This window comes from Oryctolagus cuniculus, chromosome 15, assembly GCF_051225735.1.
Source record: "Oryctolagus cuniculus isolate XC-2025 breed Fujian yellow rabbit chromosome 15, ASM5122573v1, whole genome shotgun sequence".
Taxonomy (NCBI): Eukaryota; Metazoa; Chordata; class Mammalia; order Lagomorpha; family Leporidae; genus Oryctolagus; species Oryctolagus cuniculus.
The window spans coordinates 65563906-65578130 of record NC_142881.1 but is presented as its reverse complement, the minus strand read 5'-3'; the positions used below and the strand labels follow the sequence as shown (position 1 = coordinate 65578130).

Here is a 14225-nt window from a genome sequence, read left to right as displayed (position 1 = left end):
AGGAAGCACGTTCACCTTCCCCCTTTACCAGGAGGAACCAAGGCAGAGCAAGGCTTAATCACCATCCAGCAAATAGGGGGCTCACTGTCCAGTCCCCAGGCTCCTAGGAGGGCCAGTTAAGCATGATCTTGTGGCTTCAGAGGAGATTAAAATCACCTGGGGCTGATGGCCTAGGGGTGAGACATCCATGGCCCATGAGTAGCTACATTCGAGTCCTTGCTCTGTTCTCTATTCCAGCTTCTTATAATACAGACTCTGGGGGGCAGCAGGTGATGGCTCAAGTGCTCGCGTGCCGGCCATCCAACTGGAAGGCCTAGATTAAGTTCTAGGCTCCCTCCTTGAGTCTGGTCCAGTCCCAGCCATTGTAGTGACCTGGGGATAAACCAGCAGATGGAAGATCTTTCTCAAAAAAGAAGAAAGAGGAGGAGGAGGGGAGAAGTTTAGTGTGTCAGTTAAAAAGAAGTAAATCAGGGTGGGGGTTGTAGCTCAGTGGGTTAGGTCACCTTTTGAGACATTCACTTCCTGAACACTTGGCTTCCGATACTGGGAGGCAGCAGATGATGGCTCAGGTGCTTGGGTCCCTGCCATATGAGAGACCCAGATGGAGTTCCAGGCTCCTGGCTTTGGTCTAGCCCAGCCCTGGCTCTTGTGGGCCTTTGGGAAATAAACCAGCAGATAGAAGACCTCTCTCTTTCCTTCTCTCTCCTTCTGTCACTCTGCCTTTTATGTAGATGAAAATAAAAAATGAATAAACATTAAGCAAATCACTTGTGTTGCAAATCACAATGCAGACTTCTGGACTCCACCTCAGGTCCATTAAATAAAAATCTGCCTAGGATTTGGACATTTTAGTAACATTTTTGTTGCAATCTACAAAAATGGGGAACAGAGTTTGCCCAGAGAGGGTGAAACTGAGAAACCAGCACTAAAGAATCCAGGCAAGATATGCAAACTCACCTCCAAAGGGACAGATCCATCCTCCCCTTCCTTCTTAACACTAACCAGATTGACTGCATTAACAAATAGAGGAATGGCTATGAGATGTTATGAACTTGGCATAGAGGATCATTTCTTAAACAAGTCACAGAAAAGCACAAGCCTTAAAAGGATTCAGATATTCAACCACATAAAAATTAGAAACTTCTGTACAACAAAACATATCATTTTGAAACGTGAAGACAAGCCAGGAAAGAAGAGAAGATATTTTCATTATGTATAATCAACTACGGGTTGGGTGTATTCAACAAAGGATCAGTATATGAAAAATATACATTATTCTAAAAATCAATTTTTAAAAAGGTAGAGGAGAGGGTGTTTGACCTGCTGGCTAAGAGGCCAGCTACTGACACTGAAGTCAGGGCCAGGTTATGGCACTGTGGGTTGAGCTGTGGCTTGGGACACCAGCATCCCATACTGAAGCTCCAGTTCAAGCCCTTGTGTTCCGTTTCTGATGCAGCTCCCTGGTAATTCACCTAGGAAGGCAGCAGATGATGGCCCAAGTCCTCAGGTCCCTGCCACCCTCATGGGAGACCCAGATGGAGTTCCTGCTCCTGACTTTGACCTGGTTCAGCTCTGGCTGTTTTGCAGGCATTTGGGAGTGACCAGCAAAGAGGTTTCCCTATCATCCTGTATCTCTCTCTTTTTCTTTCACTCCATCTTTCAAATAAATAACTTTCAAAAAAAAACCTGCTAGCCTCCCATATTGCCACGTCTGGGCTCAATACTCACCTCTGACTCCTGTTCAGCTTCCCGATAATGCAGATCCTGGGAGGCAGCAGGTGATGGCTCAAGTTACCAAGACCCGGCTACTGATGTGGGAGACCTGGACTGAGTTCCTGGCTGCTGGCTTGGCATTGGCCCAGCCTGGCCAGCCATTGCAGGCGTCTAGGGGAGTAAACCAGACAAGACGATAACATCTCTCTCTCTCTTTCAAATTGAAAAAAAAATTAAGGCAGATATATCTCCATATAATAATGACTGAAGGACATGAACAGGAAGTCAGAGGAGAAGCTCAAACCACAAATAAACATTAGAAAAGGTGTTCAACTTCACCAAATGTGGGAAAATGCAAACTAAAATCACAGATATTTTAAGGGTTAATGAGGCTGTGTAGCAAATGAAACTTGTCTGAAAGCAGGTGCAGATGCAAAGTGGGACGCCCTTTTGCAGGGCAGTTTAGCAATCCTAACAACATTAGAGAGGCAAATATCCACAACCCAGCAGTTCCCCTTCCAGCAGGACTCTCCCATATGTGATCCAAGGGACAAATGAAAACATGTCCACTGAGGCATTGTGTGTAATAGAATGGAAATGACTTACATGTCCACTAATAGGTGAATGAAAAAAATACTGGAATGTATAAGCCTACAACAAAACTTTATGCAAAAGTTACAATTAATGAGCTGGAGAGCGTGTATGAGCATCTCATCATGTTGGATCACACCTCTTCTCTGCTCAAAAGCCCCCAGTAGCTGCCCATTTCACAAAATCCTCCCAAGAAGCTCCCCGAACTCTCCAAGCCCTTGCACTGTTTTCAGACCTTACTTGGGACACACCTAATTTGCAATCCCAAGTGCTCCTCCTCTTGGCGGTCCACAGCCCACCTGTCTCTCCGTCTGTCTAGCACATCCTCCTTTAAAAGGTATGGCATAACTCACATCACACCCTTACCCTGGCCGTATGTCCTGTGAGGGCCGGGGTTTTTGTCTGTTTTGTTCACTGATTTTCCCAAACATCACGAAGGAGTCATAATGTTACCCAATAAAATCATGTTGCCAAGGAGTGTTTACAGAATGACATCATCTATATACGAAGTTTTAAGACATAAAACAATGCTATATCTTGTTTATATGTACAGACACATATAGCTAAAGTATAGAGACATAAGAGGAGAGTGCTAAATTTAGGATAGTGAATTCCTCTGGTTTTATGGGTTAGTGGGACAGATTGTAACAGATTGGTCATGCTTTGTCTTCAGAATTAGAAGGGAAACAAATACGACAGAATCATAAAATTTGACAAAGCTGAGCAGATGTATCAATTTTATAGTCTTCTATTCTTTGAGAAATCTTGAAATATTTCATCACTTAAAAGAAAGAAATAGGGGCTGGCGTTGTAGTGAGTAGGTTAAGCCTCTGCCTGTGGTGCCAGCATCCCATATTGGTGCCAGTTTGAGTTCCAGCTGTTTCATTTCCGATCCAGCTCTCTGCTGTGGCCTGGGAAAGCAGCAGAAGGTGGCCCAAGTCCTTGGGTCCTTGCACCCACCTGGGAGACCCAGAAGAAGCTTCTGGCCTGGCTTCAAGTCAGCCTAGCGCTGGCCATTGCAGCCATTTGGGGAATGAACCAACAGATGGAAGATCTCTCTCTGTCTCTCCTCCTCTCTGTAACTCTGACTTTCAAATAAATAAACAAATCTTTTTTAAAAAGACATTTTATTTCTACACACTTGTGAATTTCCTAAATTTTATTCTGTTATAGGTTTCTACTTTGATGTCATTTTGATCAGAAGAATGTTTATATGATTTTTTTTTTTTGACAGGCAGAGTGGACAGTGAGAGAGAGAGAGACAGAGAAAGGTCTTCCTTTTGCTGTTGGTTCACCCTCCAATGGCCGCCGCTGGCGCACCACGCTGATCCAAAGCCAGGAGCCAGGTGCTTCTCCTGGTCTCCCATGGGGTGCAGGGCCCAAGGACTTGGGCCATCCTCCACTGCACTCCCTGGCCACAGCGGAGAGCTGGCCTGGAAGAGGGGCAACTGGCACAGAATCCGGTGCCCCAACCGGGACTAGAACCCGGTGTGCCAGTGCCGCAAGGCGGAGGATTAGCCTATTGAGCCGCGGCGCCGGCCAATATATGATTTTAATGTCTTTAAATTTATCAAAAAAATTTAAGGCCTAACATGACTTATTCTGGGAAGTGTTTGATGTGTGCCTGAGGAGAAAGTCTATCCCACTGTTGGAATATTTCAGAGATGTCTACTCATTGATTTCTGCTTTTGTTCAGTTTTTCTGTTTCCTTGTTGATTTTCTACCTGGCAATTCTCTCCATTAATGAGAATGGGAACTTGAAGCCTTCAGTTATTATCACTGAATTGTCTATTTCTAAACAACTTTTTAAAAATGATTTATTTATTCATTTGAAAGTCAGGGTTACCATGGGAGACCAGGAGAAGCACCTGGCTCCTGCCATCGGATCAGCGCGGTGCGCCGGCCACAGCGCACCAGCTGTGGCGGCCATTGGAGGGTGAACCAACAGCAAAAGGAAGACCTTTCTCTGTCTCTCTCTCTCTCACTGTCCACTCTGCCTGTCAAAAAAAAAAAAAAAAAAAAAAAAGTTAGGGTTACACAGAGAGAGGGAGAGACAGACAGGTAGACAGGTATCTTCTATCCACTGGTTCATTCCCCAAATGATTCTTTTTTTTTTTTTTTTTTTTTTTTTGACAGGCAGAGTGGACAGTGAGAGAGAGAGACAGAGAGAAAGGTCTTCCTCTTCTTTTGCCGTTGGTTCAGTCCCCCAAATGGCTGGGCCCATCCGAAGCCAGGAGCCAGGTGCTTCTCCTGGTCTCTCATGGGGTGCAGGGCCCAAGCACTTGGACCATCCTCCACTGCCTTCCTGGGCCACAGCAGAGAGCTGGACTGGAAGAGGAGCAACCGGGACAGAATCTGGTGCCCCAGCCGGGACTAGAACCCAGGGTACCGGCGCCACAGGCGGAGGATTAACCAAGTGAGCCGTGGCGCCGGCCAATTCCCCAAATGATTCTAACAGCCAGGGTTGGGCCAGGCCAAAGCCAGGGGCCAGGAGCCAGGGCCAGCATGTGCAGAGTGTCATGCTTCTGTCACCATCATGCTCTCTAGAAGCTCTTCATTTTCCTATAGAAACACCCTACTCGTTAATCACTGAGTACCCAATCCCCCTCCATTCCACTTTCTCTCTCATGAATTTAATTACTCCAGGTACCTCACATAAGTAGGATCATACAGTGCACACTGGGCTTTTTGTGACCAGCTTACTTCACTCAGCATAATGTCCTCAAAGTTCATCGTGTGTCAGAATTTCCCACCTGGCACAGGTATGCGATAGAGCAGTTGAGATACCATTTGGGACACCTGTATCCCATACTGGAGTGCCAGCTACTCCCCTTCCAATGCAGCTTCTTACTAATGCACACCCAGGAGGGAAGCAGATGATGATGGCTCAAGTACTTGGGTCGCTGCTACCCATGTGGTAAACCTGGATTGGGTTCTGGGCTCCTGGTTGAGCCTGGCCTGTCCCTGGCTATTGCAGACATCTGGGGAGTGAACCAGCAGATGGGAGCTTTGTCTTTGTCTTTCTCACTCTCTCAAATATATACAATAAATAACATGATAATAATATTATTTGTATATCCCCACCGTACCCACTTTATGAAATGGTCCTGGGAACTATATTTTGGGAAACACTACTTCTCATACAGCACTTTTTTCATTCCATATGTTGGTCATTTCCTGGGCACGGGACTTTCTAATTTTCCCTGTCCTTTCCTTTAAAAGGGCTGAAATGCTGTGTTCTAAGGAAAATGAAATTTCTTGGAGTTCCTTTAACGTGAACTTATTTGAAGTCATCTAAGGACAGCACATGAGGCTTTGATGTGCAGGTATGCATTTTGCTGCCCTTGAGCCTGACCTGTGGGGGCTCCTATTTTGTTTCAGGAAATAATGAGACCAGTATGGCCTACTTCTGAGCACAAGGTGTTAGATTTTTGTTTTAATTAGTTTAACATGCATATATGTATATGTGTGTGTATATATATAGTCTTATTGTCGTATATATTATCATATATACATACATATTATCATATTTACATATATATATACTTATTTTCATTTATCTGAAAGCCAGAGTGAGAGAGAGAGAGAGAGAGAGAGAGCTTTTCTATCTACTAGCTCACTCTCCAAGTGCTCCTAACAGCCAAGACTAGACCAGGCCAAAATCAAGACCTCAGAACTCAATCCAGGTCTCCCATGTGGGTGGCAGGGACCCGAGTTCTTGAACCGTCACCTGCTGCCACCCAGTGTGTGCAGTGGCAAGAAGTGTGGAGTCAGGAACAGAGCTCAGGGCTTGAACCCAGTGACTGCGATGTAGCTTGTGCACACCCCAAGCAGCACCTAACTCCTGTGCCAAACGCTCACCCCAAGGTATTAGCTTCTTATGATTTATAAACCTGATTATCAGAAAGATGAGGATACGGATCCAAGAAAATATTCAGACCCACCAGGAAGGAAAAAACCCATCATTATTCTACACGATATAACTGTCTCCAATTAACTCAGGATGAGTGTCTTGTTACCGCACACAGAGCTCAGAGAAACATGCTGAAGGGGTCTTTCCTGTAAAACACATTTCACACTGACATCACTGAGGCCAACTTGTGATTTCCATCATCAGAGCTCAGGGCTCTGCTGCAGTTTCCATAAAGCTTGCCTTTGGCAGGGAGCTTACTGAACTGGGTGCACAACCTCTAAGTTAAGTGAAAGCGTGCATAGTCACTTTATTTGGATTCAGGAGAGGGTTCTGATCCACTTGTGGAGACAATAAGAGACCTTGTGGTCCTGCCTCTTGCCATCCCTATAGACAGCTGCTGTGCGGGGGAAAAACAGAGAACTTGTGCCTTCCTTCCCCTGGACAAGTGCTGCTGGACACCGGAAGGCGCTGCTGCTTCCAGAACATGGAGGACAGAACTGCAAGTGCCCGGGCCGGGGTGGAGGGGGGGGCAGCAGGGCATGGTCTACCTGGGGGGCTCCGCCCTGCTCCCCAGCTGTGGGGCAGCACCCCCGCCCTGGCATGGCCACACCCCCCCCAAACCTCCCCCATCTTTGGTCCTTGCCTCTGCAGGTTTTGGCTAGAAGAACTGTAGGGGCCCTACTGCCAGGGACAGGTTCTCCAGCTAATCTGAGTAGCCAGCAACTGAGAAGTGACTAAGGCAGAAACACACACACACACACACACACACACACACGATCACTAATTTTGAAATGAAAAGGTTAAAACTTCCAGCTGGACTCTCTGAACGAATATTAGCCAGAAGTTTCTCTTCAGGGCTCCAGCAGTTTCGCTGCCTTTCTCTCTAGATCTGCTCGAGTGGGTGTGAAGGGGGAGGAAGGCACAGCTTGACACCTTTTGCTGCATTTGTCCTGAGCAGCTCTGCGACAGCGCAGGGACAGCCACAGCGCTGCCCTGACTCAGTCATTCCCACGCGCTCAGGGTTTGCTGTTCACACAGGGGTAATTCCTCTGAAGAAGTCGTGCTCCTCCTGGGAACACACTGGTGACCCTGCCTCTCCCCACTTGAAGGGCTGCAGTGCTGGTGTTGAGATGGCTGGTTCATTCTGTTTCATCCACCTGGAAAACCTCTCCTTGTCTTCAACTGCAGATCTATATTTTACTTTTCACCTTTTTTTTTTTTTTAAGATTTGTTTATTTGAAAATCAGAGTTATAGGGGCCAGCGCTGTGGCGTAGTGGGTAAAGCCACCGCCTGCAGTGCCGGCATCCCATATGGGTGCCGGTTTGAGTCCCAGCTGCTCCGCTTCCGATCCAGCTCTCTGCTATGGCCTGGGCAAGCAGTGGCCCAAACCCTTGGACTCCTGCACCCACTTGGGAGACCTGAAAGAAGCTCCTGGCTCCTGGCTTTGGACTGGCCCAGCTCCAGCCATTGCAGCCAACTGGGGAGTGAACCAGTGGTGGAAGACCCCTCTCTCTCTGCCTCTCCTCTCTCTGTGTAACTCTGACTTTCAAGTAAAATAAATAAATCTTAAAAAAAAAGTCAGAGTTACAGAGATGAAGGGAGATACCCAGAGGGAGGGAGGGAGGGAGAGAGAGAGAAAGAGAGACAGAGAGAGAGAGAGAGGGAGAGAGGGAGAAAGAGGGCGTTTCTCCTCTGGTCCACTCCCCAAATGGCAGCAATGGCCAGAGCTGGGCCAGGCCAAAGCCAGGAGCTGGGAGCTTCATCTGGGTCTCCCACGAGGGTGGAAGGTACCCAAACCCTTGGACAATCTTTCGCTGCTTTCCCAGGCACATTAGCAGGATCTGGATCAGAAATGAAGCACCTGGGACATGAACCGAAGTCCATATGGAGTGTCACCATCACAGGCAGTGGCTTTATCCACTACACCACAACGCTTGCCCCATCTTCATTTTATTTGAAAGGCAGAGAGACAGAGGAAGATCTTCCGGAACTCAATCCAGGTATCCCACGTGGATGGTAGAGACCCACGTTCTTTGAGTCCCGGCTGCTTCAGTTCCAACCCAGCTCCCTGCTAATGTGCCTGGGAAAGCAGTGCAAGATGGCCCAAGTACTTGGGTGCCTGCCACCCACGGGGAGACTGGGATGGAGTTCCAGGCTCATGACTTCAGCCTGGCCTAGCCCAGCCCAGCTATTGCAGCCACTTGGGGAGTGAACCAGTGGATGGACCAAGGCGTTCTCTTGGCTCTCAGGCCCTCCTCGTTCTGACAGGCATCATCAAGGCTTTGTCCTTGACCTTCCTCCCTCGTCTTCCTGCTGCTCTCCCCTGGGTGCAGACGACTCCTCATCGTGTCAATCTTCTCGCCCAGGGCCCGGGGGTACGTTCCTCACCGCCAGCTGGGTCCAGACTCAGATTCGGCTCTTTTCCTGAAAATCATGCCTCATCTGAAACAGAACGCTGCATTTTTCTCCCGAGTTTCTCTGCTCCTGGGAGAGCCGGCTAATGATGGTTATGTGCCAGAGGCCTTAGTCTCAAATCAGGCAGAAAGCAGGTGTGCTTTGCTTTTGTCTTTTTACAGAACCCAGAAGAAAGTCCACCCTTGTCATGTTCTCTCCCACTTACAGTATTCTTCTGTGACAAATACAACCACACTCTTTGATTATGTGTCTCTGTTCAGGCACAGCTTCTATCACACTTTGGGAGTACCTCAAAATGTTCATGGACAAAGGAATTAAAATGCAAGTTTATTTTGGTGTAAAAAAATTTGAAATCTGTACATACAAGAGGTCTTTGAAAAGTTTGTGGAAAATGTTTATCATGAAAAAACCATGCTTGATTATCAAGAAATAACTTAGGAGACAGGCGTTTGGCCTAGTATTTAAGATGCTCGCGTCCCACATTGGAATATGTGGGCTCGGTACTTACTCCAGGTCCTGACCCCAGCTTCCTGCTAACACAGATCCTGGGAGGCAGCCCGTGCTGGCTCAAGCAGTGGGGTTCCTGCCACCCACATGGTAGATTTCAGTTGTGTTTCCAGCTCCTAGCTTGGTCTCCTGCCCCCCACCCCCCCCAGCCTTGGTCACTTAAGGTATTTGAGGCATGAAACGGGGGATGAGAGCTTGCTCACTCTGCCTCTCAAATAAATAAATAAAATTAAAGAGCGGTAACTTTGCAGAGCTGGCATTACCATAGCCTGGGGGATTGTGAGTGGAGCTCCGATTGGCTGAATTTGTTGCAGCCAGTTGTCTGAACCTCAGTGGGCTCTGGTAGTCACTCCTCCTCCAGCTCCCTGCCTTCCTGGTAAATGGCAGGATTGCATTTTTGGCCCTCTTGTGGCTGGGTGGGGCTGCGTAACTCCTTCTGGCAGATGAGTCTTGCTATCACTGGGCTCAAATCTGTGGATTCAATCAACTATGAATTGAAGATGTTTTTTAAAAAATGTGTTCTGAACATGTACAGACTTTTTTCCTTGTCATTGTTTCCTAGACAATATAGTCTCATAACTGTGTACATGACATTTATATTCTATTAGGTATTACAAGCAATGTAGAAATGATTTAAGATACACAGAAGAATGTGCACCAGTTATATGTAAATACTGTGCTATTTTACATAAGGGACTTGGGCATGCAAGACTTTTGGTATCCATAGGGGGTCTCAGAACCAGTCTCCCATGGTTACAGAAGGCCGACAGTGCCATGTGGGACTAGGTTGAAGTATTTCATTGTGCATGCAAGACCCTTACGAGGTCTCTTTTCCTTTGCCATGGCGACTGGCAATGTCTGAGATGACAGCTGCTTCCCCAGCCTGGGTCCCAGAATGAGGAGACATGACACAGCGGCTGCAGCCAACTGCCGATACACACAGAGTCTGGGTGAGGAATAAACCTGTGTTGCTATAAACCACTGAGGGCGGGGTCTGTAACATGACTTGTGCTCTCTAGCACCCTACATGTGTGAAAGGAAGCTCTGGTTAACACCCTTTTGCTGCTGGTGTGGTTTGAGAGGCACAGAGTCAGAGACAGACAGAGCTCCCATCCACTGGTCCACTCCCAAAATGCCTGCCATGGCCAGGACTGGGCCAGGCCAAAGCTGGGAGCCAGGAGCACGATCCAGGTCTCCTACATTGCTGGCAGGGACCCAAATTCTTGAGCCATCACCTGCTGCTGGCTAGGGTCTGCAGTAGCAGGAACCTGAATCAGGCATCGAACCCAGGAACACTGATATGGGTTGTCTTAACTGGTAGGTCAAATGTCTACCTCTGTTTGCACCTTTTATATTTCAAGAATGCATGCATTTATAAATAATTAGCTGGTGTTCCATTTCCATTAGCTTTGTAAATAAAATGCCCCCAAACAATAGGCTTCTCTTTAAACAATGGCTGAAAATACATGCACATTGATATCACACATTTTAGAGAAAATTAACCTGTGTGAAATCAGTGTGCTGTCCATCCTTACTGAATAAACAAATCAGGCTTATTTAAAGGGACCACACTTATGTTGAGTCCTCCTGCAACTGAAGCGGCCTCTGCCATCGCACACGCACTCCAGCAGCTGCTCGTTCCGCTGCCACCTCGGGCTCCTGGTTTCCATGGTCACTCACTTCGATAAAAGCAGCAGAGTTTCAAATGCTGTCACCCTCCAATCTTTCATCTTTCTTGTCTCTACACCAACCTGCCATGGGTTTCAAGTTAGAAGCACTCCTAGTGGTCACGAATCCACCTCTCCAACCCCAGGAGGGGAGCTGGTGGGAGCCATCAGCACAGAGCACACGCACCTGGGTTCCAGCCAAGGGCGGTTCTTGCAGATCCTAAGACAGAGCAGGCCTTGTTGGCTCAGCCTGGAACGCGGCTCCCTCTGCCTGGGCTGACGCCCCAGCCTTGGGTCCTGCCCACCCCTCTCCGGTTCTCTTGTCCCACACCTTTCCTCCGTAGCCCTCACTTTCTTAGAAAAGACCGGCACTTTTCCAAGCTTGCTGTGTGTCTTGTTTCCTTCTCTCTAGAATATGAGCCCCATCAAAAAAGGGAAGTTTGTCTATTTTTGTCAGTCTTGTATCTCAAGTAAAAACAACAGTGTCTGACACTAACAAGATGCTTAATAAATACTTGAATGAATCAACAGGGTGGGGCCCAGGGGCCAGAGAGCTTGATGGGGTCCCCGGATGCTGGTGGTCCCCCCGGCACTGCGGCTCACTAGGCTAATCCTCCACCTTGCGGTGCCGGCATGCCAGGTTCTAGTCCCGGTTGGGGCGCCGGATTCTGTCCTGGTTGCCCCTCTTCCAGGCCAGCTCTCTGCTGTGGCCCGGGAGTGCAGGAGAGGATGGCCCAAGTGCTTGGGCCCTGCACCCCATGGGAGACCAGGAGAAGCACCTGGCTCCTGCCATTGGATCAGCGCAGTGCACCGGCTGCAGCACGCCGGCCGCGGCGGCCATTGGAGGGTGAACCACCGGCAAAGGAAGACCTTTCTCTCTGTCTCTCTCTCTCTCTCACTGTCCACTCTTCCTGTCAAAAAAAAAAAAAAAAAAAAAAAAAAAAAAAAAAAAAAAAGAAACCCACCACCCTGTATCTCCCCATTTCTTGGTGTTGTGTGTAGTTCCTTCTCTTCTCTCAATTTGAGACAGGTGGCCAAGCAGTTTCTAGTCTATGCCTGCCAATCAGGGACACTATCTTTCTCCAGCCTTGATAGAGCAACGAAATGGAGATGACTTTAAAAAAAAAAAAACTTCTCATTTCTCTATTATAATTTATTATAATTATTTGAAAGAGAGAAATAAGAGAAACAGATCTCCCATTGGCTGGTTCCTCCCCAAGTGGCTGCAGTAGCTGGGGCTGGACCAGGCTGAAGCCAGGAGCCAGGAACTGAATTCAGTTCTCCCATTTCGGGGGCAGGGACTGAAGAACTTGAGCCACCACCTGCTGCTTCCCAGGCTGTGCATTAGCAGGAAGCTGGAATTGGGAGCAGAGGCAGGACTTGAACCCAGGCACCCTGACATGGACATGGGAGCTCCAGTCGGAGTCTTACCACTGCATCAAAAACCTGCCCCCGGAGCTGATTCTTTGGGAGCTCACACCTGCTTTGCTGAGTGCTCATACCTTGGATGCAGGCCCCAAACGAACACAAAGGCCAGAGAAGATGGCCATGTCCTATTTCGGAGTTGCCCATGGCCTAGGAAGCACCCGTGCTGGCTCAAGCCCTTGGGTTCCTACCTCCCACGTGAGAAAACCTGGACTGAGCTCTTGGCTTTGGCCCTGGCCCAGTTCCATCCAGCAAGCATTTGGGGAGTGAATCAGAGGAAGGGAGCTCTGTCTATCTCTCTGCCTTTCAAATAAAAAATTAAATTAAAAAATAACACAAATCAAAGTGATAGAGAACACTCTTTAGTGCTTATGAAATTTGGAGTGGAAGTGGACATTTTTCCTCCTAAGGAAATTTCCAGAGCGGAAGTGTCTGTGGCTCCCTATGGCTCTCTCCTAGGAGTGTGTTTGACACCCGTGGTGGCATTGGTCTTGTTCTGCCCACTGGAATAGCAAAAAGGGAACAGTGTCATGCCAGTTTGATCTTTTTAAGAGAGGATGGTTCCATAGTTGGCAAGCACAGAGACCCTTTTTAAATATGTCTAACTCGTTTCATTTAGAGTGTAACATTTTTTCATAATTTTTGTCTGATTTCTGTTATAGTCGTACCTACTTTTTTTAAAAAAAAAGTTCAACTATTTATTTTAAATTATTTGAAAGGCAGAGCAAGCAGGAGAGAGAGAGAGAGAGAGAGAGAGAGAGAGAGATCTTTCACCTGCTAGTTCACTTCTCAGATGTCTGCAAGCAGCCAGGCCAACGCCAGGAAGTCTACCTGAGTCTCCCATGTGGGTCACAGGGACTCGAATACTTAAGCCGTCATCTGCTGCCTCCCAGGCCTGTGAGCAGGAAGCTGGGTCAGAAGCAGAGCAGAGCTGGGCCTCAATCCCAGGCCCCCTGATGTGGTGCGGGCTTCCCAAGCAGCTGCTTAACCCACTGTGCCATGACATCTGCTCCAAGTCTGAGCTACTTTTTTATCTTGCTTTGCTTGGCATATTGTTTTCCTTAGCTCTTTTTTTAATAAACAGACCATTTTTAGAGTAGTTTTAGGCTTACACTAAATTGAGCAGATAGTATGGAGAGTTCCCGTATGCCCTTGATACACACAATTTCCCCTATTCATAACATCTTGCCTTAGTGTGGCATCCTTGTCAAAACTGATGTCAAGTCCACAGACAGCATGAGGGTTCAAGCTTGGGACTGCCTAGTTCTGTGGGTTTTGGCAGATGACCATGTCATGTGGCGCCATCATCCTGTCACACAGCACAGTTTCATGGCCCTAAAATGTTCCTGTGCTCTGCCTGTTCAGCCTTCCCCCTCCCCCTGAGCCCCTGCTACCACCGACCTTTCACTGTCGCTACAGTTTTGCCTTTTCTAGAACGTTGTAGAGTTGGAATTTTCTGTAGGCGCCTCTGACGGACTACTGTTGCTACATAATATGCACTTACGGTTCCTCCATGTCTCTTTGTGGCTTGATAGCTCATTTATTTTGCTGGCTGAATGATATCCCCTTGGATGGATTGTTTATCCATTTACTTTTGGAAGTGCAACTTTGATTATTCCTCTGTTTTTTAGCATTTATCAATAAAGCTTCAATATACATTCACGTGCAGGTTTATGTACAGATAAATGCTTTACTGCTTTGAGTAAATACCTAGGTGCACAATGTTGGACTGTAAGGTAGGACTATGTTTAGCTTTGTAACAAACGGCTAAACCATCTTTCAAAGCAGGTGTTGTGGCACAGCAGTGTAAGCCACCACCTGCAACAGGTGCTCCCATATCAGAGCATCTGTTTGAGTCTTGGGCACTCACATTCCTATCCAGCTCCCTGTTAATGTGCCTGGGAAGGCCTTGAAGATGGTCCAAGTACTTGGACCCCTGTCACCCATGTGGGAGACCCAGATGGACTTCCTGGCTCCTGGCCTCAGCCTGGCC

At 47.6% G+C, this 14225-nt stretch overlaps 1 protein-coding gene across 1 annotated transcript in view; it reads right to left on the bottom strand.

The window, feature by feature from the left end:
• The window catches only part of KAT6B (lysine acetyltransferase 6B), a 229521-nt gene extending 227739 nt beyond the window's left edge, over positions 1-1782 (bottom strand). Inside the window, exon 1 of the mRNA XM_089313499.1 lies at positions 1729-1782. The gene's annotated coding sequence lies outside the window, so the exon portion shown is untranslated. The remainder of the gene's footprint in view (positions 1-1728) is intronic.
• Between the last annotated feature and the right edge of the window lie 12443 nt (positions 1783-14225).